At 41.2% G+C, this 27671-nt stretch overlaps 1 protein-coding gene across 5 annotated transcripts in view; it reads right to left on the reverse strand.

Annotated features, from left to right (window-relative positions):
* The window catches only part of POU2AF2 (POU class 2 homeobox associating factor 2), a 483397-nt gene that overhangs the window by 92925 nt on the left and 362801 nt on the right, over nt 1-27671 (reverse strand). For 3 of the 5 annotated variants that reach the window (XM_053204129.1, XM_053204128.1, XM_053204131.1), the window contains 2 exons: nt 24548-24675; nt 8841-8958 (listed from right to left, as the gene is read on the reverse strand). The gene's annotated coding sequence lies outside the window, so the exon portion shown is untranslated. Of the gene's footprint in view, nt 1-8840; nt 8959-22164; nt 23657-24547; nt 24676-27671 lie in introns of those variants that run through there. The other 2 variants (XR_008290705.1, XM_053204130.1) reach the window with 2 other exon arrangements.

The following is a 27671-nucleotide window of genomic DNA, read 5'->3' on the forward strand; positions in this document are numbered from 1 at the left end:
CCTTGGGAAGTTCACAAGGGGGATGAAAATGTAAGAAAGGTCAGGAAACATTGGTCCAGAAGAAAACATAGGAGAACAGTTTTGTAACTTTTGGTTAGGCAAAGATTTGTTAGATGGACCCAGAGAACACTAGCCATAAAGGAAAAAAATAATGACAAAGAGGACTTCATCATCAAATTACACACTTCTGATTACCAAAAGGTTAGATCTGTTAAGAACATTGTTTAGAAAATTAAGAGAGAACTCACAGACTTGGAGAGAATGTTTGTCATAGATAGCTGACTTATAAAGGACTTACAAACAGAATATATGGAGCACTACCATTCAATAATAAAGAGGAAACTCAATTCACTTGTGAGCAAAAGACTTGAATAGACAGTTCACAAAGGAAGGTATTTGAATGGTCAATAAGCACATGAAAAAATGCTCAACATCATTAGTCATCAGGGAAACACAAATTAAAACCACAATGAAGGGGGAGTCTGGGGAGCTCAGACGGTTACGCATCCGACTGGATCTCAGCTCAGGTCATGATCTCATAGTTTGTGAGTTTGAGCCCCGCTTCAGGATACACACTGTCAGCATGGAGCCTGCTTGGGTTTCTCTCTCTCCTTCTCTCTCTCTGTCCCCCCCTCCCAAAAATAAATAAATAAGCTTAAAAAAAACCCACAATGAGGTACCACTACATGCCCACTTGAATGGTGTAAATAAAAAGACTGACGACACCAAGTGGTGACCAGGATGTGAAACTAGTGGGAGTACACAGCTACTTTGGAAAATGGTCTGCCATTTTCTCATTAAGTTAAACATATACCTAGCCTATGTCCCAGCAATTCTGCTTCTAGGTGACGACCGAAGAGAAATGAAGACAGGTCTACCATAAGAGATGCACACAAATGTTTATAGCCAAAAGCTGAAAACGACTCAAAAACGTCCACTCTCAAGAGAATAGATCAGCAGACTGTAGGGCATTTATATAATGGGTACCACTCAGCAGGAAAAAGGAGGAAACCACTGACAGTCTCAACAACATAGATGGAGCCTGAAAACATCTGGCTGAGTGAAAGAAGCCACACTCAAAGTGTACCTACTCTACTCTCCCATTTATACGATGCTCTGGAACAGAAATTGCCCCACTCTACACTGACAGACACATCAGACCAAGGGATTCCTGCCTGCAGTGAGAGGCGCGGGGTTTACTTCAAAGGGGCACATGGGAACTTGATAGTGATGCAGCTGCTCCATCCACATCCTCATGGGAGTGGAGGCTGCATGTGTGTCCGCACAGGTTAAAATTCATGAAGCTAATAAAGTCGTTAATGCCTGTGCATTTTGCTGGCCCATGTGGCTGAGGCCAGGAAAATGGCCATTTTCCCTGATGTGGCTAAGTCAGCTTGGAGAACCCCCGACAGGTGAGCGGGTACCCATGTTGAGGAAGCATCGAAATGTCTAAGAGTGGAAGCCTCTTTGCATTTTGATAGCTGTGTGGATGCAAGGGCCAGTGTCATGTGAGGACGTGGGCAGCTGAGTGTCAGAACGTAAACATATGTTCTCTCTCCTACGTCCAGGACCATCTCCCCAGAAGCCTAAACTCTTTCACACACCTGGTGGTTCTGTAGGTAAATCAAAGGAGGCACATCATGAGCCTGTGCAAAGAAAGTTCACATACTGGCAAGCCTTACTCAAAGAAACAGTGGAAGGGTCTAAGACTCCCATACAAGGGTGCCTGGGTTTAGTCGGTGAAGCATCGGACGCTTGATTACGGCTCAGGTGGTGATCTCAGGGTTTGTGAGCTCGAGCTGCGCATCAGGCTCTGTGCTGACAGCAGGGAACTCACTTCAGATCCTATGTCCCCCACTCTGTCTATCCCTCCCCAGCTTGTTCTCTCTTTCTCTCTCTCAAAAATAAATAAGGAAATAAATAAATCTCCCATACGTTTACAAGAATGCTGACTGTGTTGAGACAAACACTTTCTACAAGGGACCCCAGAGTTTCTCTTAAAGAGTCTACATTTGGCATGATCATTATATTTGTCCCCCCACCCCCCACCCATTTCTTGTTCACAAGGATTTTCCTGAGGGAAGTGGCAATCTACTCTCTACCACTTTTGTTTCCCCTTATCTTTGTGGAAAGGGTATTTTAGTCTCTAATTCCTTTTATAAAGCTGACTTTGATTGATGGTGATAACTATAGTTGTCCTCTCCCGCACAAAGACCTGGTTGGAGGAAAGCCACAGCTAGTAACTAACGAGCGCATGTTGTTATGGCTCAGGGTCAACATTGCAGGGGACCTGGGAGCTTACAATCAAATCCCACTTATTCTTTTCACCCTACTTCAGCAGCATTTCAAAAGCAGTTTATTTCATTGGCAGGTGGTATGATTGGTGGATTATTTAACATTTCTTTGTCAGCTTGTAAAGACTTTAGGTAATTTCTTTACTGCAGCTCAGTGGTTAGAATTGCATTACATCCAGAACCCAGCATTTGATATAATATTATCCATTATATTATACCACATATATATGTACATATATATATATATATATGTCTGTACATATATATATATATATATATATATATATTTCTTATTCAAATTACATTCCAAACTGCTTTTCAAGATTAAGCCCATGACAACAACATGTATCTGTAAATTGTTCTTTCAATGAGGTGACATATATTCAGCTGAAAGCAAACTCTTTCTCCTCCAGAGTCCTGAATCATGCGGTGTCCTTCCTGGCCTGGGGTTAGAGCTGCTAAGCATTCAGAAGTGCAAGGCCACATTGCCCAAACCTGTTTGTAGTTAGGTAGTCAGCAAATCTCTCCCATCGCTCAAAGTGGCTATCTCCTAACTTGTAACTCTGACTTCTCTCCTGGGAGGGTAAGATAGTAATTTTGGTGGGGGCACAGGTGGAAGAGAAGACATACTCCTCTGGTCGTATATTCCATGGTCCATCCTGTGGATACCCTTTGACTGACCTCTATTGTGGGGTCTCTAGTTTCTTCTGTTGACTGTAACTCCTCTTTCCCCATTTCTTAATAGAATGCCACTCGGTATAGGCACAGTGTAGGCATTCAGTTTGTGTTTGATGAATAGACTGAATGCCTGCCTGTTTTGATAGCTTCCCTTTTTCCAAGGGATGTACAGAGCTCTCTCCTGGGAGGCACTGAGTTCAACACAAAGCTCTATTGATTTTGCTGGACCTTTGCCAGTCACCCAGACACTTATATTCCAGTTACAAATTTGTTCTTTACTCATTGGCCAGAATACCCTGGCTGCTGTAAGTATAATCATTATAAATGTAAATATAATCTTTACAAACGTCCCCTCAGGCATGTGCTATGGGAACCTTCTAAAATCTTTTCTCCAGGAAGCCAACATTTATTGAGCCAGGCAGTGTGCCCTACCTACATCATCTAGGTGTTTGACACTCATCATGTAATGTAACCCAAACGACTAGACGATCCCCATTTTACAGGTTAGGAAACTGTGGAGCGAGAAGCTCAAGGAGCTGATCCACGTTTTCAGGACAGGTCGTGTGCTACCAATGCTCTTTTCCACTGCTCCTTAAGACACAGGTTTCTCTGATATGGCAGAGGATGTAACATTTCTTTGTCATGGCAGGAAGCCTATTAAATATTAAGCACACAGTGCTGATGCAATTGAGTGATCCCACTCTGTTCTCTGGGCTCCACAGGGGAGGGGTGTCACAGTGGTCAGGTCTGGGCATCCTGACCTCTTGTGAGGACAGTATGACCCATCCCCCCCCGCCACCCATGCCTCCTCACAAGCCTCAAAGTCACATTCTGTTTATCACTTTGCTTTAGAACCACTCCTAAGTGTTTCTCTCTTTAGGTGTCTGCAACCTGTGTTTCCAAAGTAAGAAGCAGGCTACGCACTTTCCTACGGACTCATTGAGAACCTGCTGTGTGATGCTCTTACCTGCCTGCTTATTACTATCCTCGGATTTCTGTGATCTCTTGACTTTTGCTCTTTGGCTTAGGGCAGAGACGCATTACCGTCGCAATAATGTCGTCCGGTGAGATACGTTTTTTTAATAGTCGCCTGTACCAACTCTGAGGAAGCCACAGGATTCACTTTGATAAGCGAAGTTCTTTGAGAACAGAAGCTTTGTCATATTTACCTAGGTGTCTCTGGTGCCTGGCACAGTTCCTGACACATAATAATCAACAAGTGTTGGCTTCATAAGGAAGTTAGATGTCATTGTCTGGTACGTTGGAAAGCAGGGTCGAACTCTAGTACCCAAATGAGAGGAACATCTGTTTCTGGAAAGCCACATTTGCTGCCTAGTTCCCCCTTCCATTTATTTAAGATTGAGCTGAGATAACATAATTGGCTTTAAAAAGGCCATTTTCCTCTACTGCTACTCCACTTTCTTGTGTATTTCAAAGATGTGACCTGTTGTTTTTCTGAGTCCTTCTGTGTTTTCATTTCATATGAGAGAGTTTCATTTGGGGAGCTATAGAAATTTAGAACTATGAAAATTCATGTGAATTCTGGAAACCTAAGCCTGGACAGCAATACAGACCCAGACTATGCAGCTATGTAAGAAAGTTCAATAAACAGTTCTGCTTAAAAGGGTAGGATTGTTACAGAATACTTGGTGAAATACTTGTCTTTCTGCCTGGGCTCCCTATTGAATGGTGAGCTGACTATCGAACGGTGCTTCTCCAGGAAAGGGCCAGGCCTTCACTGATTTCTGTTTCCCCAGCTCATCACTAGCAATTTGAACATAGTAGGTGCTTGATGAGTGTTGACTGAATGGATTTGTGAGGGGATTAATGAAGGCATCAAAATGAAGTTTCTTTTAATTTAGAAAGTAATCTGGATCAAGAAGCCTAGAGATATAAGAGATCTATTTCTTGGGTGTATATTCTTTTTAGGTGTTAGAGGGCGAAGGGAATAGCTGATCTGTCTGGGTCAAGGCTTCTGTTCAATGCGGGCAATGTAGAAATGCCCGTCAGAGGTGAGCGCTCTGTGCTTGGCCCAGCTGGGCCATCTGTTTATGTAAGTGCACCCTCACCCCACGTGCTTAAGGAATATGGTATGTGTTAAGGGATGACGGATACCATTTGACTGCTTACCATTCGAAACACTCAATTTCACTTATTAAGACCAGTGGCCAGAAGGTCTGAACTCATGGCAAAGCTTAAGCATAGAACACCAAAAACAGAGAACAAGTAACAGCTGTGGCACCCAGGACTATTTACAATGTTGTCACATCCTAGCTTTGCCAGGGGCCTGGCTACTGCTTAGAACTGCACAGTAATAGAAAATCATGTATATTATTTATACACTTTGTATACAATGTATACATTACACAGAATGCAGGAACATAAGCAAGGCTCCCAGAGGGGTGACACAGGGGTGGCTGAGTGTGAACGAAAAACCACTGCCTGGGCTTAGATCATCAAATTCTAAAACAGAGTAGGATTGGTTTCTGCAAACACTTTGAAAGCATAATTTGGGGCATGTTAAGAGGAATGTGGTCCAGAGTTAGGGTTCTTGCTTTCTCCATCTGAGTTATGGGTCGTCTTCTTTCTCTACCCTCACCCCCAATCATCTATCATGTATTTATCTATTGCTGTCCATCTGTCGACCATCTATCTACGTATCTATGTATGGATGTATCTGTTGTCTATCTACCTACCCATCTATCTACTCAATGAAGTGGGATGAAATCACTTACAAGATTAAGAGTACAATACCATTATAATAACTTGGCCTTCTTACTCTTGTTCCAAACACGCATATTTGTTTAGCTTCTATTGCTTAAAACACTTCTTTCGGTGTGCAGTGCTCATCTGAACAAACTTCCCTCAAGTTTTATTTGCCCAAACATACTAACTTTTTAAATGTGGTATCAGGTCTTCTTCCCTAGACCATACGTTTACGAGGACAATGACTTCTTTGTGTCCCCTGCTGTTTCTGTAGACCTAGTCTAACGTTTTTATTGTTAGGCACTCATAAAGATTTATTCAGTGTAAGATTACAGGAACAAAAGGATGAAATGAATAAGCTAATTTAGCAAACATATTTGAAGACAGCAAAATACCTACTCCACTAATACCTATTGGTGTGGGTCTTGGAATCGGACGGACATGAGTATATATGGGCCTTACTTTTTATTAGCTGTGGGAATGGGGATAAATGCTACCTTCTCAATGCCGATTTCCCCATCTCTGATGCATTTTAGATAAAAAAAGCATTTTGATCACCAAGGCTGGCTCCCTGGCCTCCGCTAATTACCTTTCTTTATTGCCTGCTAATTCTATACCATTTTTACCATTTTACCATTATGAATATGCAAAGTTGGCAGAGTCCCAGGGAAATTTCACTATGGGTGGAAATATTATGTTCAAGAAAGTACTTTGATTAGCAAGCTTCCCCTCAGTAATCATTCCATTTAGTTTTTTGGGGAATTATCTGATCTTCAACAAAGGGTTTAACATTTTAAGAAAGTGATGTGGATCTTAACCTGAACAAGATATGATCCCAGCACACTTAATTACCAAGACTAATGCATTAGGTCTGTTGAATTTAAAGCAAAGGAGTGTATGCATGTATCCTGGGGCCTCCCGTGGGGCTTGGTTCTGGGGAGGGGAGTAGTTCCTCCCCAGAGGTGAGCAGTACTGAAGGGGGCATTCAGCCTGGACCTCACATTTGCCAAGATCTCCCCACTTTACAGTTTTAGATATTGTCTTACATACACACAATCATCGTAATCATGTGTTAAACGTGCTGATTTGTTAAACATAACATTTAAAGTAATATTCCACAAGGTTACTCTTCTTTGGCATTCAGATTTAAAAACTACTATTAAATCCTCAAGAAATAGAAACGGCTCGTTTTCTGTCAACGTCTGAAAGCCCTATCTGAGGCCACCTATGTGTTTATGAGATCAACTTTTTCAGAAGAAGATACGCTTTGCACATGCCATAGAGCTGCTCGAATTCCTTTTATCTCAGAAAAGTAAGGCAGAGATCTCTTTGCCACATTGCTTTTTTAACCACCTGAACACTAGGTGATATCCAGTAGTCGGATTAGTGACAGTTTCTCTTGACCCAACATTAAGTGCTCTTGACCTGTGGCTTGCTATACGTAGCCCCTCTGTGCTGGATGTAGGACTTTCCTGGCACTGTCTGCCAGTTGCAGAAGCCTAAGCTCTTGAGAAATCTCACGTGAAATGTTTGCTTCTGGCAGTTTCTGTCTGTATCTAGGTAATTTGGACGGCACTGACATATTTTAGGAAGGTATTTTTAAATATGTACATTTGTCTACTTTTTTTATGTGTCACTTTTGCTTTATATACTTTGCTGTCAAATTAGTAGCAGTGTTATGTAATATAAATATAAATATATAATAATATAAATTTTGTATATATACAAAGTTGGAATCTTTATCTCTTCCTTTTGTTATTGTGAAATGACCCTCTATCTGCAGCAATGCTTTTTGTCTTCAAGGTAACTCATTACCTTTCTCTACAGCTTTTTTTTTTTTTTTAATTTTTTTTAATGTTTGTTTATTTTTGAGACAGAGACAGACAGAGCATGAACAGGGGAGGGTCAGAGAGAGAGGGAGACACAGAATCTGAAGCAGGCTCCAGGCTCTGAGCTGTCAGCACAGAGCCCGACGTGGGGCTCGAACTCACGGACCGCGAGATCATGACCTGAACCGAAGTCGGAGGCTCAACTGACTGAGCCACCCAGGCGCCCTTCTCTACAACTTTTCTAGATCTACTGGGTTTTTCTTGGGTTGAACTAAAATATTTTGTGATGGTCAAAAGGTAGAGACAAGAAAGTTCACGGAAAGCCAGATTACCCTTATTTTATCCGAATACATTTACTACTGATGCTCTGTGAAGTGAACAACTGTGATCTTTTCTGCTCTGCACCCCTATGTCGATGGCTATTGTAAGAGCTGCTTTGTTCTCACGTGACCTCACCCCTGCAAATGAGCATCTGACCTGAGTGAGCCAGGATCATATTTTGCAGAGTTTGACTAGAACTGAGAATGCCAGTCCTTATTTGTGCTAGGAGCTATAAAAAGTACCTAAGAGATTTGGATACCCATGTTTCCCATTATGAGAAAGAGAGCTGTCTTTAGTGAGAGAGAAGAAAACTGAATCTGAGAGATGACGGGTACAGGGGACGGGTAGGTGGATGCCATTTGCATTATTAGTTTCAATAGTCTGGGAAACCAGTTGGGTTTCTGCTATCTCAAAGGTCCTCATTTGTCTCTGTCTTTCCTGGATCCTGAGGCAATGCCCCAACCTTTTGCTCTAACTAGCTGAAGTTGAATTTCTATCATTTACAACCCAAAGAATTTTTATGAATATGTTCGGCAATGAATTTTCCGCTTTGGCTCTGGGAAGACGCTGGCCATGGTTTTTAGAAAATGAACTTCGGCTAGAGGCTCAGTGGCACCAGCTACAGCTCAGCTCTGGAATTTTAAGAAACAAGATGTTAGGCAGGGCCATTCAGGAAAGTCCGTGTAACCTCTTTTAAGCAATGCTGTCTGGAAAAGTGTTTTATCTTATGGGGTGCACAAACAAAATCTTACCTTTGGCTTATGACCAAAGCCACTATGTGCAGAACCTCATCAGTGAGCACCAGTTATGAAACATGACCCTACAGCGTGATGCCAACCTCTCTAGGCAAACACAGCAGTCAAGAGTATGAAAACCAAAAAGAATGTGCATGATGAGCGGGTGAGGAAATGAGTTTGAATTAGCTTCACTCTGAGGCTTGATATAACTGCAGCAGTATTTGGGGAGTATTTATCAAATCCTATTTCTTCCTTTTTGGGTGATATGAAATTACCTTCAGTGGTTGAAATCGGCTTTGCTCGTTGAAGGCTTGACTTTTGTTACCCCTGTTTCTCTCTTTCAGGACTCACAGATAGCTGCCCGGTTCCTACAGTCGGCCAATGTTCCACTCCCTGTGGCAGCAGAAAAATATCACAACCAATAAATCAGAAATACTCCAAACAGACTCTAGGTCCAATATTTGTTTCTGTCTGTTTCACTGTAAGAGTGTTATGTTTTGGGGGAGGCGCCTGGGTGGCTCAGTCGGTCAAGCGTCTGACTTCAGCTCAGGTCATGATCTCACGGTTTGTGAGTTCAGGCCCTGCGTCGGGCTCTGTGCTGACAGCTCAGAGCCTGGAGCCTGCTTCCGATTCTGTGTCTCCCTCCCGCTCTGTCCCTCCCCTGCTCAGGCTCTGTCTCTCTCTCTCTCTCTCTCTCTCTCTCTCAAAAAAAAAAAAAAAAGTAAATAAACATTAAAAAAATTTAAAGAGTATTACGCTTTTCCCCTTGTCAAAGAGTATTATGCTGTTTCAAGGAGGGGTGAAATCACAGGAAATGAGGCTAAGACATAAATCACTCATGAATTACTCTTCTCATTTCTGCTTCTTAGTCTGGCCTGTCAAAGTAGCAGAAATTAGGAATTCAGATTATATAATATCATTGGACTTTAGAGAAATATTTACTCAGTAATGTCTTATGAAACTTTATTTGCAAACTTCAACTCCCTTTGGGTATGACTATAAATCACATGATTGAAACTGACACTGAAAAATACCCAAGTGCCACAAAAATAAGTGAAAATAAGGTTGAAATAGTTCCTTTTTTTGCTACCGTAATTAGAAAATGAAGTATTCTGCATAAGTACATTTTCTAAATAACCGAATATAATTTTTTAAATTACTGAAACTGAAGATTTTAAAGATTTTTAAAGAAACGTTTCTAAGACAGATCATGCATTTCCTTGTCTTACTATGTAGAATAGAAAACACAATAAAACTTATTTATTCAATAAATATTTATTAAGCACCTAGTATATGCCAGGCACTGTGAGAGGTCCCCAAGCTATGAAGACACACATGATCCTGAACCCCATGAAGGTACATCTTAGCCATTTTCTAAGGACTCATGATTTTTGATGAATATGCATTACAGACCTGATACTTTTTTAAAAAAAATTTTGTAACATTTATTTATTTTTGAGAGACAGAAAGATATAGAGCAAGAGCGGGGGAGGGGCAGAGGGAGAGGGAGACACAGGATCCGAAGCAGGCTCCAGGCTCTGAGCTGTCAGCACAGAGCCCGATGCGGGGCTCCAATACACGAACAGTGAAATCATGACCTGAGCCGGTCAGATGCTTAACCGACTGAGCCACCCAGGCACCCCACAGACGAGATGCTTCTAAGTGCTTCTGACTTATTTAGGACTCAACACCTTGTTAGTTTTGTTGTGGTCAAATCCAACAACTTTGTTTTGCCTCATGACTTCTAATTTGGGAATCTTGTTTAATAAGACTTTCTACATGATTAGGTCACAAAAGAGATCTATATTTTCTTCTTTTCCTTATCATTTGATCCTTCCAAGTACAATTGTAGTCTAGCTCTGTATATTGTACAACAAAAGAATACAGTTTTATTTTTATTCATATCATCACATCATTTTTTTTTTTTCTTCTGTAGAGGTCCTTATGTATTCTCTGTTAGGGGAAATCCAAAATATTGTATAGATTTTGCTGTATTTGACTATTACTGGCATAGAGGAATTTTACTGAATTTTGTAAGTTGATCCATCTGACAGTAAAGCTAACCTCTCACATCACTTCTTTTTGATTACTTGTTGATTCTACTGGCTTTTCTGGTTTAGATGATAATATTATCTGCATATGATAAGAGCTGAGGTATTTTTTTTTAACATTCTTTATATCTTAGCTTTATTGTCTTATAGTTAACTCACTAACCAGGAATTTGTAACGTAATGTATGTAATGTATGTAATGGTAAGCGTCCTTATTTTGTTTCCAATCTTAATGGAAAGTTTTAAAATTTCTCTGCTAAGAATGATGTTTGCTTTAGGTTTTTGGTACTTCATCTTTATTAAGTTAAGGAAATTTCCTTTTTTATTGCCAGTTTTTTGAGAAGTGTTTTAAAATTATAAATAGTTATTCAATTATATCAAATTATTTTTTCGCCTCAGTCAAGATAATCATATGATTATCTCATTTAGTTTAGTCATATGGTGAACTACACGGAACCAACCTTGTGTTTCTGGAATCAACCCCACTTAAACATAAGGTACTATTTTTAAGACACTTTTGGGTTTCCTTAGCAAATATTTTTATTTAGGATCTTTTACCAGTGTTCTTGCATAGTCCTGTAATTTTCCTTCTGTGACCTGTTCTTACCTACTTTGGGAATCAAGGTTAAGATTGATTAGTCTCATAAGAGTGTTTAAATAGTGTTGAATAGTTGGGGCGCCTGGGTGGCTCAGTCGGTTGAGCATCCGACTTTGGCTCAGGTCATGATCTCGCCTGAGTTTGTGGGTTTGTGAGTTCGAGCCCCGTGTTGGGCTCTGTGCTGACAGCTCAGAGCCTGGAGCCTGCTTCAGATTCTGTGTCTCCTCCTCGCTCTGCCCCTCCCCTGCTCATGCTCTGTCTCTCTCTGTCTCTCAATAATAAATAAACGTTAAGAAAAAAAGTAAAAAAAAAAAAATCAATCGTGTTGAATAGTGTCTCTTATTATTCTACACTTTATAATGACATATAAGGATATGTTCTTTGAATATGTGATAAAAGTAATCTATAAAATTACCTTGAGACTTGGGGCTTTTGCTGTGTGGAGAATTTTACTACCATTTCACTTTTTAAATTGTTATTTGTTTATTCAGGTTTAGTTTTTGGACCAATTTTGACATTTGATATTTTTCTTTTTATCCATGTAGTCAGGCGAATCAGTTACTGTGTAAGTGTTATTCCCTTAGTTCCTGTTGCAGCTGCTCTTCTGTTTCCCATAGTGTAATAATTTATCTGTGCATGTATACAGTATATATCATATAAAAATTTATGAATTAGAGAATAGTACATGACATACACACACGTTATATGAGATACTACATATGATATATACACAATATATAATACCTATTACATAAAGGTAAAAATACACTGTACCATGTATGGTATGATATACTTCAATATACATGTTCAATTACATATATAAGTAAAATATATAATAAAATATATGTGCAATAATACACCACATCAAGTATAACTGAAAGTTAAAAGCTATTATATATATTATTCATAGTTATTCCTCTTCATGCTGTCTTTATTGACATCTGCACTGAGTGCCCCCTCTCCCTTTCGGGGCTCCTCCTGCACATTCTCACTCTCTCTGCCAACGCTTTGTTTCTGTTGCACATTTCCTCGTGTAACCAGTTTCAGGTAGTTAGTCTTCTCTACTTTTCTTTTGTTCTTTCACTCATTTCTCCCTCTTATCTTTACTGTTTCCTTATTTGGTCCTCTGGGGGAGGGGTGTGCTTGTTGCTACTTTTTTCCAGATTCTTGGGTTGAATGCTTAGCATTTGTCTCCAATATTTCTTATTGCTGGCAAATGTGTCCCAAATGAGAAATTTTCCGCTAAGCACTTGTTTAACTGTGTTCTAACAATTTTGGCTTGCAGTATTTCCTTGTGTCTCTGTTATAAGTATTTTGCAATTTTCCTTAGGATATTCTTTTTAACCAAAGGGTCATTTAATAGTATGTTACTTAGCTTTCAGCATAGGAAATGAAAGGAAAGTCTTGTTGCTGGATTCTAAGTTTATTGTATGATGATCAGAGAATATAGTCTGTGTGATGCTGGTTATTTGTAATTTAACACAAAGAGTTTTGTAAATATTCCATGTTTGCTCAAAAACAATGTACATTCTCTGTAGGGTATAAAATTCTCTACATCTATTGGTTTGAGCTTATCAATCATGTTATCCCAATATATAATGTTTTACTTGCTTGGTTTTTTGTTTTTACTCAATTTAAAAGTTTCTGAAAGGGCTGTGTTAAAGTCTCCAATTACTGATTTTCACTCTGCAGGACAATGCTTTACATATTTATAGAATATATTCTTAGGCACATATATGCTCATTATTCTTACATCTTTGATTTACCATTCCTTTTACTAACATATAACATCTTACACAACTCAACCAGGGAAATACCAGGGAAGTAAGAAAATTCTAGATGGCACAAACATGCAGGGATTTAGTAACCAATCCTATGTAAATGAGAAGATGGCTTCCATCGTTAGCTTGGAAATCTGGGTGGATGACAATAGGAATCACTAGGATAAGATACACAAAGCGCAAGAAGAGGTAGGAAAGATGAAATGAGTAAACCTTTATTCATCTATTTATTTCCTCATTAAGTAAATATTGATTGAATGCTTATTATATGTTAGGTAGTATACTAGGCATATTTGCCCAGAAAGTTTTCAGGTTACGTTTAAGATAAATTAGCCCCATAACCTCATCAAAGTTTTGCTCACAAACCATCAAAGTATAAAGACAAATCATAATGTAGAGATTCATTTACAAGAAATTGAATGTAATGGACTTTCTATAGTGCATGGCACCTATAGAGAATTTCCAGGCTAGAAGTAGGTCTAAGATCAACAAATTAGCATGATTTACAAGCTACAACTTGATTCCAACTAAAAAATAATGAGTTTATTCGTACAAATGAAATGATCCTATCTATTAGCACCAAACTGGACCTATAGCATGTCCTCTTTGAAGGTTTCAATCTTCAGTGAGTACACGAATTACCTGGATGCTTGATAAAAATGCAGATTCCTGAACTTCAACCCCAGAGATTCAGGAGGTCGGGAGGGAGCCCGAGTGTCTACATTTAACAAGCTTCTCAGTTTATTATGTATTTAGCAAGCTCCTCAGGTTACTACTGTATTTTGAGAAATGCTGCTGGACACTTTACTAATTCAAATTACTGGATGTTCATAAACAAAGAAACAGAATCCAAAAACTTACTGCCTCCGAGGCTGGGAATGGACAATTGCCAAACATGTAGATTTATTTAGATGAGATCTTGTTTCTCAGGGACTGCAAATTTGCTTCTTAAATATATTTAGAATGTTTAAAAAATGTATTAATATCGTCTAAGGGAAATAACCTCCATAGAAGGTATGAAAAACATAATTTTCTTACATTTCCAGCTACACGGTCTCCAAACTAGCCTTGTTTCTATATCTGCATAAAGGCTTTATTTTAATTTAATTTTATTTATTTTTAAGGCTTTATTTTTTTATTGCTAGGGATTCCTCTTTTAATAATGTCAGGCTCAGTGACCACACAGATTTTTTACTAGTCCCTTCCATTGTGGAAGAGGCCCATCTTGTTGTTAGCTTCCTGGCTTAGGAAAGAGAGGGTAGTGAGCAAATTCTCTAGTTTTCTGTTAGCTGAGAAGATAAAAATTTACTCATTTTGACCCTGCTAAAATATTATTTTTCGCCTCTAGAAACTACCAAAAATCAGCAGCAAGTCACAGTGTCCTGTGATTTCTGGAAGCATCTTGGGAGCATTCTGGGAAAAAAAAATCCCATGATCACCCTTTATCCATAAGGAGATTTTTTTTCTCTCCTCCCCACCCCCCAACTTAGGAAAACACTCTAATTTGCTTCCTGCTGACAACTGAAGCAGGTTTGGGAAGCTATTCAACTTTAATAATAAAAGACTCTATGTAGATTATAATCTGCTTAAATTCAGAACTGTTCTAGGATTAAGACACAGAAGTAAATTTGAAAATAGGGCTAAAATTGAATCAAGTTTAATATCCATGGTATTAAAGGGATAAAGGCAATCATTATGTATTAGCAGATATGGACCTTTGGACTAGGATAACAAGGTTGCCCCCAAACTGAACACTCAACAGATAGTGTAATGAATCAGCGTATATGATAGGCCATTCTGTTTAGGCCATCCAGTTAGAGAATTATAAAAATTTATGGGCAAGCAGTGTACAAGGGATTTTTCACAATATATTCTGAGCTGACAACTAGATTAAATGGAAAAACATGTACAAGATGGGAAGAGGGCCATTGTGAATGGAAAAGTACACACTGCAAGCAAAATGAGCATCATCAAACATGGGGCTGTTGGAGGACTTGGATTTAACCCAACAACGAATGACCCTGCAGCAGAATGAAGGTGAAGACACACACCAGGCTGGCAGACAGAGGAGGACACAGGGGTGCCCACGATTTGAAAACCTAGGGGCACATAGTATCTCCCATGATGAAAAGCGACTGCTATGTTTTAGTGACGGTGTCAGGTGATTAGAGCCTACACTGTCTCTCTTACCTGCCGATCTCATGATGCCTTATCAAAATATTAATGATCTTTACTCAGTATGAACTGTTAATACTAAGCCCAGGGGGGGCAGTCAGTGATATCTCCAGTCTTCTAAATTCAACTACTTGGTTGATTAATTGTTCTGGAATTTTGACAGGGACTGGTACTGGCTTTACTGGCTTCTCACGTTTATAGCCCATTCTTTCTTTCTCTTTGAAAACCAGAATAATGTTTGCCAGTCTTAAGTCCTGGTTATTACAAAATACATACTTAAACCACAGTGAGATCATCATGAACATGTACTGGTAATCATACGCTGCCCGGGGGTGGGGAATATAAAATGATTAAAATTGTGTTGAAAAACAGTCTGGCATTTTCTTAAAAAGTTAAACATACACTAACCATATATCCAGCCATTCTACTCCTAGGTATTTACCTGAGACAGTTGAAGACATGTACACACAAAACTTGTGTGCAAATGTCTGTAGCTGCTCTATTTGTAATAGCCAGGTACTGCAGTCAATCCCAACGTCCATCACTAAGTAAAGGGATAAATGAACTACAGTATATATCTATGCCATGGAATACTACTTAGCAATAAAAAGAACTATCTGTACACACAAAAACATGGATGAATCTCAAAATTGCTATCATTTAGCAATTCTTTCATTAAGAACGAGAAAAAGAAAGAGTGTATATTACTCCACATATTTAAAACTCTAGAAAATATGAACAAATCTATTGTGACAGAAAAGAGATCAATGGTTTCTGGTGATAGGGGTGGACAGGAAGGGAAAGATGGAATTATAAAGGGGTACAGGAAACTTTTGGGGTGATAGATAGATTCTTGATTATGACACGGGCTTCACAGGTGTATACATATGTCACCAGTAATCAAAATGTATACTTTACATATGCGCAGTTTATTGCATGTCAATTATGTCTCACTAAAGCTCAATAAAACATAAAACAAAGTGATTGCCTTTCACCGTTAGTGTTGGGAACAGGAAGAAGGCATCGCAGTTAGACACGTGTAGGGAGGTCCAATAGCATGTGCAGAAAGAACCATTAGGGTTTCATGATCCCTGCTCAAACTGGTTTCACCCATAGTTTTAGCTAACAGATACATATTTTGTAGCTGGCAAGCAAGGTAAATTATATGATGACCATAAAAGCTTTGGTATGGTGACAGCCATACAAACAAATAACTAAGTAAATAAATGTCCCATTAAGTGAAAAATAGCACCAACTTAAGAGAAAGACAACCTTACTTCCCGTTGGAGTTTCCTCTGACACATTATTGACAAGTGGCTCGTGTTGGATCGGGTGAGCCTCTGTTTGCCGCTCTGGCATTGGATGATTATGTATACTAATTGGGCATAGAAATAGAATTTTGTGAAAACGCCCATCTTGTGAAGCTTCTTTGTTCTAATTTCTAGCATAGATTGCCTGCTGCTTGAACCCAAAGTACATTCCCTCTTACTGGCCCTTAAGCCAGTGGTCCTTCTTTTAAATGCAGATTCTGAGGCCACAGCGAAGACACTGAGAAAGTCTGAGGAAAGGCCCAGGAATGTGCATTTTATAAATAGGTGGTATGAGACAGAGGGTCTGAACACCATGCTTGATTCTCTAAGCCTGAGGACAAAAAAGGACGTCTCATCCGTACCATCCGTCCACATTACAGACTATCAAATCTACAAAACAGCTCCTTAACACGTTACCAGCTTTTTAAAACACAGGGTCTTTCCACATCTTATCCCTTCATGGGGAACACATTTTAAACCATTTGTATTGCTTCGCCTACCAGAAAAGTCAGTCAAAACCAGAAACTTTTCACAGCATTTACTGCTCTATCATCAGCCTTGGAGGTTTATAGATTACTGAAATAATTGCGATATTAGAGGATGGGCCCCCTGCTCTGCATCTGCTATATATTATTCTGCAGGCATAATAACCTCGATAAGCTTGTGTACAAGCAATTCAACTTCAAATGTGGGTTGGTGGAGGCACTGAGTACCCTAAGTACAGATTCCAGAACATGTTCGAAATAACCACTACAAGATGTTCTGGAATTGAGCTATAATGTTAGCCTAACAGATATTGGCAGGCATTCTTTTTTATTTGATAAAACAAATAAGGCAGTGGAATTTATTGTACTATTTAGTAGGGGAAACAAAGCAAAAACCTGTAAGAGAAAACAAAGAAGCTCTTTTGCTTTTAACAAAGAAACTAATGTAAATGCCTTAAAAGGGGGGCTGCTTATCATCTTGGGCAACTTGCCCACATCTGGACCTCAGCATCGCATGCGTGGACTTCCTCCTCTCCTGGGCCCTCCCCCAGCCCTCTCTCAGCCAATCGATTGCAACATCCTTATTGGACTGACCTGCACAGCATTTCTCAGCTCGTCCTCTTGTCTCCATGACCTGTCACCTGGGTCAGGCCTTCCTCATCTCTCACCTGACCATTTGCTACAGCCAAGGCCGATGCAGTGTAAGTCTCCACGTGTGGTCTTCAGACCTGCAGCATCAGCACCTCCTGGGAACTCGTTAGGAATGCAAGTTCTCAAGCCCCTCTCCCGACCTCCTCCAGACTTCCTCCAGAGACCGTGGGGGTGGAGCCCAGCCATGGCTGATTTAACAAGTCCTTTGGGTGACTGCTCACTCAAGACTGAGAACCATCGCTCTGAGCGTCATCCCCTTGGTGGGTCCTCTTCCTAGCCACAATTATTTTACCCACCACTGACAAAGAAAATTTCCAAAGCATAGATATGATCATATTGCTCCCGAGGGTGAAAGCCTTCAACCTCCCTGATTGTTAATACCGGTAACATGGAATGTCTCCTGGGTACTCCCTCTGTGCTAGGCAGAGTGGCTCCAGCTGGGCATAACAGATATTTAGGACATGCACGAGATGTGGATGTGTGACCACCTACTCTTTGTGGTATCTGCAGTGGTCCCCATCAGTGGCTCCCAGCCCTGGATGCACATTAGAGTCACCTGGCAGGCTTAGTAAAAATATACCACCCAGGAACAATTAAGTGGGTCTTGTACCATGTTTTCAGAAGCTCCCTGAGACAATGTGTGTGAAACTGGGGTTGACAGCCACCAATCTCTGTGACCCCTATCTTCTCAGCCTGATTCTCCCACAGCTAAGGTGGCTCTGTCCCCATCAGCAGTGGCGGCCACTGCCTTGCCTCTGGCTCTGTCATCCATCTCATTCTTGGACAAGGGAAGGTAAGAAACTGGGGGGCGGTGGCTGAGCTGACTCGGCATCCTGTCATCTACCATCCACCCAGTGTCTCCAGTTTAGAAACTGCCCTGGCCTCTCTGCATTCCACTTTCTACACCGCAGCCTGAGTGAGCTTGTTTAAATCTAAGTCAGACCACAGTGGTCTTATGCTCAGACCCCTCCCTCCACTGGGCTTCCCATCCCATTGACAGTAAAAGCACGAGTTCACCCCATGACTTACGAATCTTCTTTTCTCCCACCCCTCATGCCATTCACCTATTGCCTCTCTGGCCTTAGCAACTAGTACTCTTCCTCCAGCTTACTCCACTCCAGCCACTCGAACTCCTCACCATTTCTTAGGCACACTCCTGCCTCAGGATCTTTGCACGTGCTGCTTCCTCTGCCTGCAATCATCCTCCCCTACTTAACCACTTTCCTCCCTCCTTTACCTCTTTCAGGCCACAGCTGTTATCTCAGTAAGGCCGGCCCGGACCATTCTATTTAAAATTGCTAACATCTTCTCTGGGTTCCCTGCTTTCATCTTTGCTTTATTTATTTATGGTGTTTATTATCTACCTCTCAACACAAACTTTGCAAGGGAGGGAGCTTTGTCTGCTGTATCCCAGGACTTAGACAAGTGTATGCACATAGTGAGTGCCTAATAAATATTGCTAGAATGAATGAATGGCTGGGCCCATGCCCATCTCATAGTCCACAGTGGAGCCTGGGCCTCTGTCTTGACCCCTAGGTGGCCTCTCCTCTATCCCAGGCCATCTAAGACAGGATCTCTCCTCTGGCCTGGCCTACAGGGATGATAGAACGGCTTGGCACACCAGCCAGGGTGCTCATCCCTCTTGCCACATCTAGTTCTGCCTCTGCCCTGCCTGCACTCCTCTGTCAGCCCAACTGGCTCAGCCCAATCCTGCTGCCTATTTCAACAGGTGCCTACTGGCATGTGGTCGATACACTAAGTCTATTAGTCTGTACCATTCTGGTGGAAAACACCAGTGGGCAGGCCTGTCCCATCTATCTCGGGAGCTCTAACAGAGGATCCATCATGTATCACCAACACTGAGCCGAGATCAAATGTTATATCTGTTTATCTGTCTTTCTATTGTCCATCCTCCCTGGACTATAAGCTCCAAGGGACAGAGATTTCCATTTCTTGTTGTTGTTGTTTATTGTGGTTCTCCAGTGCCAACACAGTGACTGACCTATTGTCATCACACATTACATAAATATTTGTTGAATGAATAAATGCATCCCACGGTTATTGGTTAAACACGTCGCTGCCACTGCTGAGTTCTCAAGGTATGACAATTAAATAAGAAAAGCAACACAGGGCACTGATTCCACTTCAGAGAATTTACAGAGTGGGCTGCCAGGATTCCTGGTTCACACCCTTCATCATTCACACCCTTTGTTGCTTGGTCCTGAAAGGGGAGTCAGCAAGAAATAAATCACACGTGTGGAAAGTCACTTTAGGAATGCTAGTAAAGGTATAAGATAACACAAATGGAGTTTCACAGCCATATATTACAAAATCAACAAGCACCTATCGCAAAACCTGAAAAATTGACATCTAGACATTTGCAAACTTCCAGATGTGAGGTGACAGGTGGGACCAAGCAGATACGTAATTGGTATTTTTACTTTTCATGGTGACACGCAGCCTTAAGGAACTTAGAAGAACAATTGTAAAGTAAGCTACATTCTCTTATGCTGAAGAAAAATGGCGATTTATGGTGCTTTCCTATGACGATATTTCCTGGGCCACAACAGCCTTGGGAACAGAAAGCAAAACAAAAGAAAACAAAACATCTGACACTTCTGATGGTCACAGAAGTGCTGGTTCTTTGGCTTGCCTCTGACGGGAACAGGAAGTACAGGGACAGTGTCTTATTCTGGGGGCACCGTGAAAGAGACTTGCGTACGTCATCTCATCTGGTTGTCCTAATTGTCTATGAGGAAGAAGTAATTATTCCCAAGTAAAAAATAAGGAAAATGAAGTTCAGCAAAATCTAAGCGACTTTAAGGTAGGAATTTGGGGACACCAGAAGGACGGACATTCCCTCTGCTTTCCCTTCCCCCTGACCTCCACGCATCACCCACCCCCAGGCTCCTCCCCTCCTCAGCTATTTGCGTGTCTTGCTCATGGCCGTGGATACACTTACACTAACACGGAAGCATAAATATTTAGTGCAAACACAGGACATACTCATACTAAAAATCATTTATTGCTTATCTGAAATTCGAATGGAACTGGCTGTCTTGTATTCTTATTTTCTGAATCTGACAATCCTATTTCTGGTATTCCTTTGGAAAGAATTACTCTTTTTGTGCCGCGATAGAAGAGGATTTAACTAAAAATAACAGAATGTGGAGGAAAACCGTAGGAAATACTTGTACATCTTAACCTATCATCTCTCTCACCTCATTAGCCTGCAGTGCCACTAACCAGACTGGGTCTTAAACCACCATTATTTGTGAGCTTGTTTCTCCCCCAACAGATGACAAGAGGCTGCGGGGAGGAGGATTATTTGCACAACCTGTTCCATGCGTTTCCTTAGCACGTCATTCAGTGCCCTCTCAAGGGGCACCATCTGTTGGAGTATCCAAGCAAACTGGTCCCACCCAGAGGAATGAGGGAGGACAAGAGCAGGGGGTGTGGATGATTGGCGGGGAGGTATGACCTTACCTGAGTGGGAAATATACTCAGTCCTGTGTATGGAATATACAGATTCCATATTTGCGAATTCACCTGCTGGCAAACATTTATTTGTGACCCCCTAATCAATACCTGTGGCCCTTCAGTCATCATTCACAGATGTGCACAGAGCAGGAAAACGTCGGAGTCAACGGACACGCACGTTCCCAGCCTAACCTAGAGAGAGCAAGGGGAGGCTCGGCCGGCATGTTTTCTCTCTCCTAGTGCAAACAAGAGTCCTTCTTACAGTGTATTAAGTACCACGTTTTCCACATTTTTGTACTTTTTGTGGGTGATTTCATTGTTTGGAATGGCCCCAAAGTGCTGCCTAGTGTTTAAGCACGGAAAGGCTGTGATGTGCCCTGTGGAGCAAATATGTGTGTTAGATAAGCCTTGTTCAGTCATGAATTAGTCATGCTATTGGCCATGAATCCAATGTTAATGAACAATTTTATATATATATATATACACACACACACACACACACACACACACACACATATACACACACACACATATATATACACACACACATATATATGTATATATATGTATATATACGTATATATATGACATATGCACGATCAATATAACATAATATATAATCAGCTATATACATAATAAGTCATCTTTAAACAGAAACACTTAATCAAACATGCTTAGGTGTCGATCTGTTGATGAAAGTATGACCATGGCTCACGGGAACATGGCTCCCCTAGGAGCTGTGATTCAGTATTCTCTCATTTAAGGTTCATAGCAACCTGACACCCTAACTGCTGTGCATAATGAGAATCAACTTCTATCTCCTAGATTTTTTCATTTCTACGATCATGACAGTTAATTCATCATGCTGGCATATGGACAACTTTGGGTCAGAGAGATTACTAAAACACTTCTCTCAAAAGAGGGAAAAAACCTGGCAGACCGTGATATTAGAAACTGGAGAGGGGATCCAATGGACTTGCTAGTTTTTCCCAAAACTGAAGGTGATCCTTTTGAGAACATTCCAGAAGCAAGCCTTCCTGTTTCTGGCATTGGCTTTTTCTTTACAAACTTAATTTTTATTCCTACTTCTCAAGGAGAAAGTTTCCTGGCAGCAGGTGATGGTGCTGATGGGATTTTATCTCGGGATCAGATATCTTTTTGTTCGGCTCCGAGAAAAATCCAAGCAATGGATTGCTTCAGAGCTTGACAAGCATAGGGTTAAGATGTCCATGAGATTTTTATTAATGTAGCCAGGAGAGGCCAGAAAAAGCTGATTGATCGATGTCAGCCCCCTTAACCCCATTTTGCCTGAATGACTCAATCATCAATTGCACAGGATCTTGTTTCTTCTGGGAATGCTAAAGGCTGTTAGAATTAAACTACCGCCGCTCAAACATTTTGTACTTGTTGCTTTTGAAAGAAAGCCTTGTCCAAAAGATCTCTTATCTCCTGGAGTGAGGTACAGAAATCCTTGAATAAAACCAGACAGGTGGATTAGAAGATGTTCTCTGAGTCCTTCTTTCTTTTTTTTTTTTTTTTTTTTGAAGTTAGACAGAAACAGGCTCTTCAACCCCTGACTGGGTGGGAGGTGTTTGTGTATCAGCAGCTCCTTCTTTCAATTCCCTCCTCCTTCAGTGCGTCAGGCTCAGCAGACTCAGCCAGGGGCAGAGTGGTGAAGGGACTCGCCCGGATTTTGCTATTTCTTTACCTCCCTCATCAAGGTCTCTGGTGTTCATTCTCCATCCTCACTTTTAGGGAAAAAATACCAAGTAAAGGAGTTTCTGAGAGTATAAATTGATACAACCATTTTTGGGGGCAACTGGCAATATCAATTTGAATTTGGAATGTGCCTACCCTTTAACCCAGCAATTTCACTTTCGGAAATTTATCCTACAAATAAATACACACACAAATATCTGTGGATACAAATGACCACGAAGTCCTGTTTTTAACAGTATATATAAAAAAAAAAAAAGAATCCCGAAAACAACAACAAAAAACCCCTAGAATTAACCTACAATGTCATATGTGAAATCCATTAAAGAACAAGGCATCTCTCTCTGTACTGACTTGGAATGATGTCTGCTAACCAAACATGGCAGGCTGCAGGAAATGTACAGTATAGTCTAGCTGTGTGAACAGAACATGTGTGCTTAGAAAATGTGTCAAAGGATGATCACCATCTGTTGATCATGGTAATCTCGGTGGCCATTTGAATTGGGAAATGGCAGGTTGGGGGGAGGGTCGGAGCTGAGGGGTGGCTTTTCATTTGTATTTTACATATGTTTTATTGTTTATTTTATTACAGTAAACATCTCTTACTTTTATGCTGCTGTAAAAACACATTTTACGAAAGATTCCAAAAAGTTTTATTTTTCATTCTAGGAACTTCTGTGGAGAGGTAATGAATAACACCACCTCTTGGATAATGACACGTCACAGCGTTGGGCCACCGTGTTCATGATGTGCTGACTCCATGGTCCACTTCATTGATGCTGGATGGATTTAGACGCTTTGCGCCTCATTCCTGGGCTACCTTTCATTTGGTTATCTGTGACACACTGAAGAACAGGTATGGAGAATATTTAGCCATGAAAGGATTAGCTGCCAAGAAGTGGGGTCCAGTTAGATGGGGCCTAACTGATGTGCAAGAGTGGGGGGCTTAGAAAGTGACCACTCAGTCACTGAAACTTAATGACCTTGACCAATGTGATTGGTTCTGAAGTAACACTACTGAAAACTCGTCCTTGACATATAGCAGGAGCAAGAAAGAGGGCAAGTAAAACGCTGCACTGATCTGAATCCAGAAGGAGAAATCCAGAAACTCTGCTTTCAACAATTTCATCCATAATCAGTTCAAAAGACATTTGTGGCCTAGTCACTGTATTTGTTGACGTGTGCTGTGTAAAAATATATTCTTTGAGCTTTGACCAATTGATTGATTCAGTTATTCAGCCAGCATTGATAGAGCTCCCGCTATGTGCTAAGCCCTGAGTGTCATTTAAATAGTAAAACGATCACTCACTCATGCTTAGCAAAGCCCACAAGAAAATACTCAAGCATTTGAGTGCCGAGGAGTCGAGCATAGCTGAGGTGTGAAGTGCCGACTTCCATTACTACAAATCAACACTAGCGTCTGTTGTAATATATTACTTATTTGAAAATGCTAATAAAGAAACTTCTCTGAAGGTGACAGGCAAAATGTCCTCATTCAATTTTAAGCTGTCCTGTTTCAAAACAAGTAGGAATCAGATGAGTCAATAGCGCAAAAAAATTCTTTTGGCCAAAGTCCGCAGACAGAAACTGGGAACCGTTTTTATTTCAGATCTCCAGGAAAATATCAAAGGAGAGACGGCCTCATTCAGAGGAAAGGATCCATATGATCTATAAGGATCCCTCAAGGAGAAGACAACAGACAAGCAGGGGGTGGGGGGACCAACATAAAGACTCACCTCTGAGCAAATGAAAAAACATAAACAGGCCAACATAGGAATCTTGTACGAGGACCTGTGAGAGCGGCTTCTGGCGCTTCCTGCCAAGCACAGAGCTGATCCCAGCTCCTCTGTGGTTCTCTTCTGGACTGAAATAAGAAAAAGACAAATTCATTATTTCTTCTGCCTGCCTAAGGAACATATTCCTCCTCCCCTCTCAGATATCACCTATTTCACTGCCCCCCCAACCCCTTTCTGTTAACCAACAATTTTTGCTGAATCTATGAGTCTGTTTTTTTGTTTTGTTTTGGGTGGTTTTCTGTTTTGTCTTTTAGATTCCACATATAAGAGAAATCATACAGTATTTGTCTTTCTCCATCTGACCTATTTCACTTAGTATAATACCCTCCAGGTCCATCCAGGTTGTTGCAAATGGCAGAATTTCATCCTTTTTTATGGCTGAGTAATATTTCATTGCATGTATATGTATAGGTATATATATGTACAGGTATATATACATATTACATATGTATATGTATACATATATGTAATACAGTATTACACATTACATACTATTACATAATATATATACATATTACATAATACATATACATTTTATATATATATATATATCACTTCTTCTTTATCCATTCATCTATGGGTGGACACTTGGGCAGCTTCCAAGTCTTGGCTATTGTAAATAATGCTGCAATAAACATAGGGGTGCACATATTTCTTCCAATTGGTGTTTGAATCTCTGTTTTGACACGGGTTCTCAGTGCTCCAGAGAGAAGAGAAACAAAGACATGTAAATACAAACGTTCTTCACCCTGCTCTCACCCACCTGGAGGTGAACTTTGGGTTGCTACTTATTGTGTGACAGGCAGTACGCTAAGTATTTCAGTAAAAATAGTCAACATTTACTGAGCCCTTATGAACTTTTGGGTAACTTTAAGTTTTACATAGATTAAGTCACTTGATCGTCATAGTTTACCTGTAAGGTTGGTGTTCTTACTCTGTTTCACAGAGGAGAAAAGTGGGGCACTGAGAGGTTAACTTATCTAAGATACTACAGTGAGGGTTTGAACCTGGGCAGTCTGACTCCCAAGTCTGCTCTTGTATGTGATATGACAATGCCTCTCCATTCTTTATCTCACTTAACTCTTACCCCAGACATCTGCCCTAGGGACAATTACTCTCCTCATTTCACTGATGAGGAAGCAAAGCCTTGAAAAGGCTGAGTGAACTTGCCCAAGATCACAAAATGTTTCATTTTGGTAGACTACCCTGGATTCAAACTCAGATTTATTCAGTTCCTATCATTCTCTTTTATAGCATCTTATAATTTCCTTCACTAACCTACATACTTAAAAGACTGTACTAATATCTTCTAGGTCATGTAGATGGCTTGCTGTTGGACTAATGACTTGAGTGAGGTCCTAGGTTTCCCACTGAGGAGCTGAGTGACTGGGTTATACCCCATGGCACCTCTCTGCCTGCCAGCCATTCTCTGCCCTCCTCTGCTCTTCCCTGTGTTCAGGGACCACCTCATCCTGCTCATTTGTCCTCTGGCCTCCTGTTGGGTTCAGCTAATGGGGTATTTAACACAGTGCTTACCCTTGTCCTTCCTTGCCCCCTCCCCCCACCCCCCCCACTGTGGCCACTGGTCCCCTTAGGTGGCTCTTCTTCTATGGCTCTCACTCTCCCTGGAGGATGATAACATCATGCCTCCCTGCTAACCCACCACCCAGCCCCTTTGAGCCTAGAGGTGATAACAGCTCTCCACTTGTTAGTTTCTGGGTGCTTCATCATGTCTTATGGATGGGTGCACTATTTCCTGACAGAGCTCTGACTGATTGAAGACCCTTAAACAAGGCATGCAGATTTTCGGCCTCAGTTTCCTTTAATGTAAAATGGGGATATGCTATCTACCCAAATGGTATTATCATATTTCAATTGCTCAGGACAGTACCTGACCCAAGGTAAGTGGGCAGTAGATAGCAGCCATTTAAATGATCATTTTCATCATGACTATTCCATGCCCTGAGGACCTCAGGCACTGGTCACCCATGATATGTGACTAGGCAGGATTATCATAAACAGCAGGAATTCATGCCTCCTTAGCAATCTCAGTGGGAGTACAAAAGTGGGTTTCCATGACCCGTGATTCTGTGGCCAGTACACTCTTTACCTTTCACTAAGGCTGGCCATTAGAAATAACAAAGTTTGGTTTTTTTGAGATCAAACTTTTTAAATTGACCACATGCTGTGCTTAATTCTTAAGTACTTAATTCTGACAGTGACTTTAAGGAGTGGTTCCCAGTTATAACTCAGACGAAGTGGCCTACCCAGGGTCAGCCACAGGCAATGAGGCAGAGATTAAACTCATGCCGAACTCACATCTCTCTGTCCCTGAAGCCTGGTTCTGCGGTCCCTGTGGGAGCTGGAGGGGGGATGGCCATCAACAGCAGGATCTCCCCGCTTCCTTCCAAGAGGAAGCTCAGCTTTCTTAGTGGTGCATATCCAACAATACAACACTCGCCTCCCTTCTTCCCCCCACCAAGCCTACTTATTATTCTGTGATACAGGAGGCAAACTGGGTCCCCCAGGGTGCCTAATGAGTTTGGTAAGCCAGTAACAGGGGCAATGCTGAGTCTTGAGGTGGGTGTGTGTGATTAAGCTGTGGGGACTTCAAAGTGAGGTCAGGGGTCTGTGGAATCCATCAAAGGAAGCTTCTTGCCAGGAGCCACACAGAAGGATGACAGAGCGAGAGGGACTCCTGCAGAGAGGGAGGGCTGGCTGGGGGCTCGAGAGGGAACGAGAGGCTGGCAAGGCAAGCACAATAAAGGCGTCAGCAGGGATGAGGCCTCTGCATCCCCACATGAGAGATGGGGTTCCTACTAATGAGAAGCTTGGAGACAGAGTGGGCCCCAATGAGCCCCGGAGGCAGAGGAGGAGACGAGGGGTGCCCGTGCCAAGAGCGCTGACAGAGATCTTGGCTGCAAAGCCACCCAGGACAGGGAGCTCAAATTTGCTTTCTCATTAGCTGAAATACTTGGAATAAATAAACGGATGTCTCTGGAGCCCACGTTATTGCATTTGGAATCATCTGTCATCAGGGTTGGGAGAAGGAAAGACATTCATG

The sequence above is a fragment of the Acinonyx jubatus genome, chromosome D1, assembly GCF_027475565.1.
Source record: "Acinonyx jubatus isolate Ajub_Pintada_27869175 chromosome D1, VMU_Ajub_asm_v1.0, whole genome shotgun sequence".
In the NCBI taxonomy this organism is placed as follows: Eukaryota; Metazoa; Chordata; class Mammalia; order Carnivora; family Felidae; genus Acinonyx; species Acinonyx jubatus.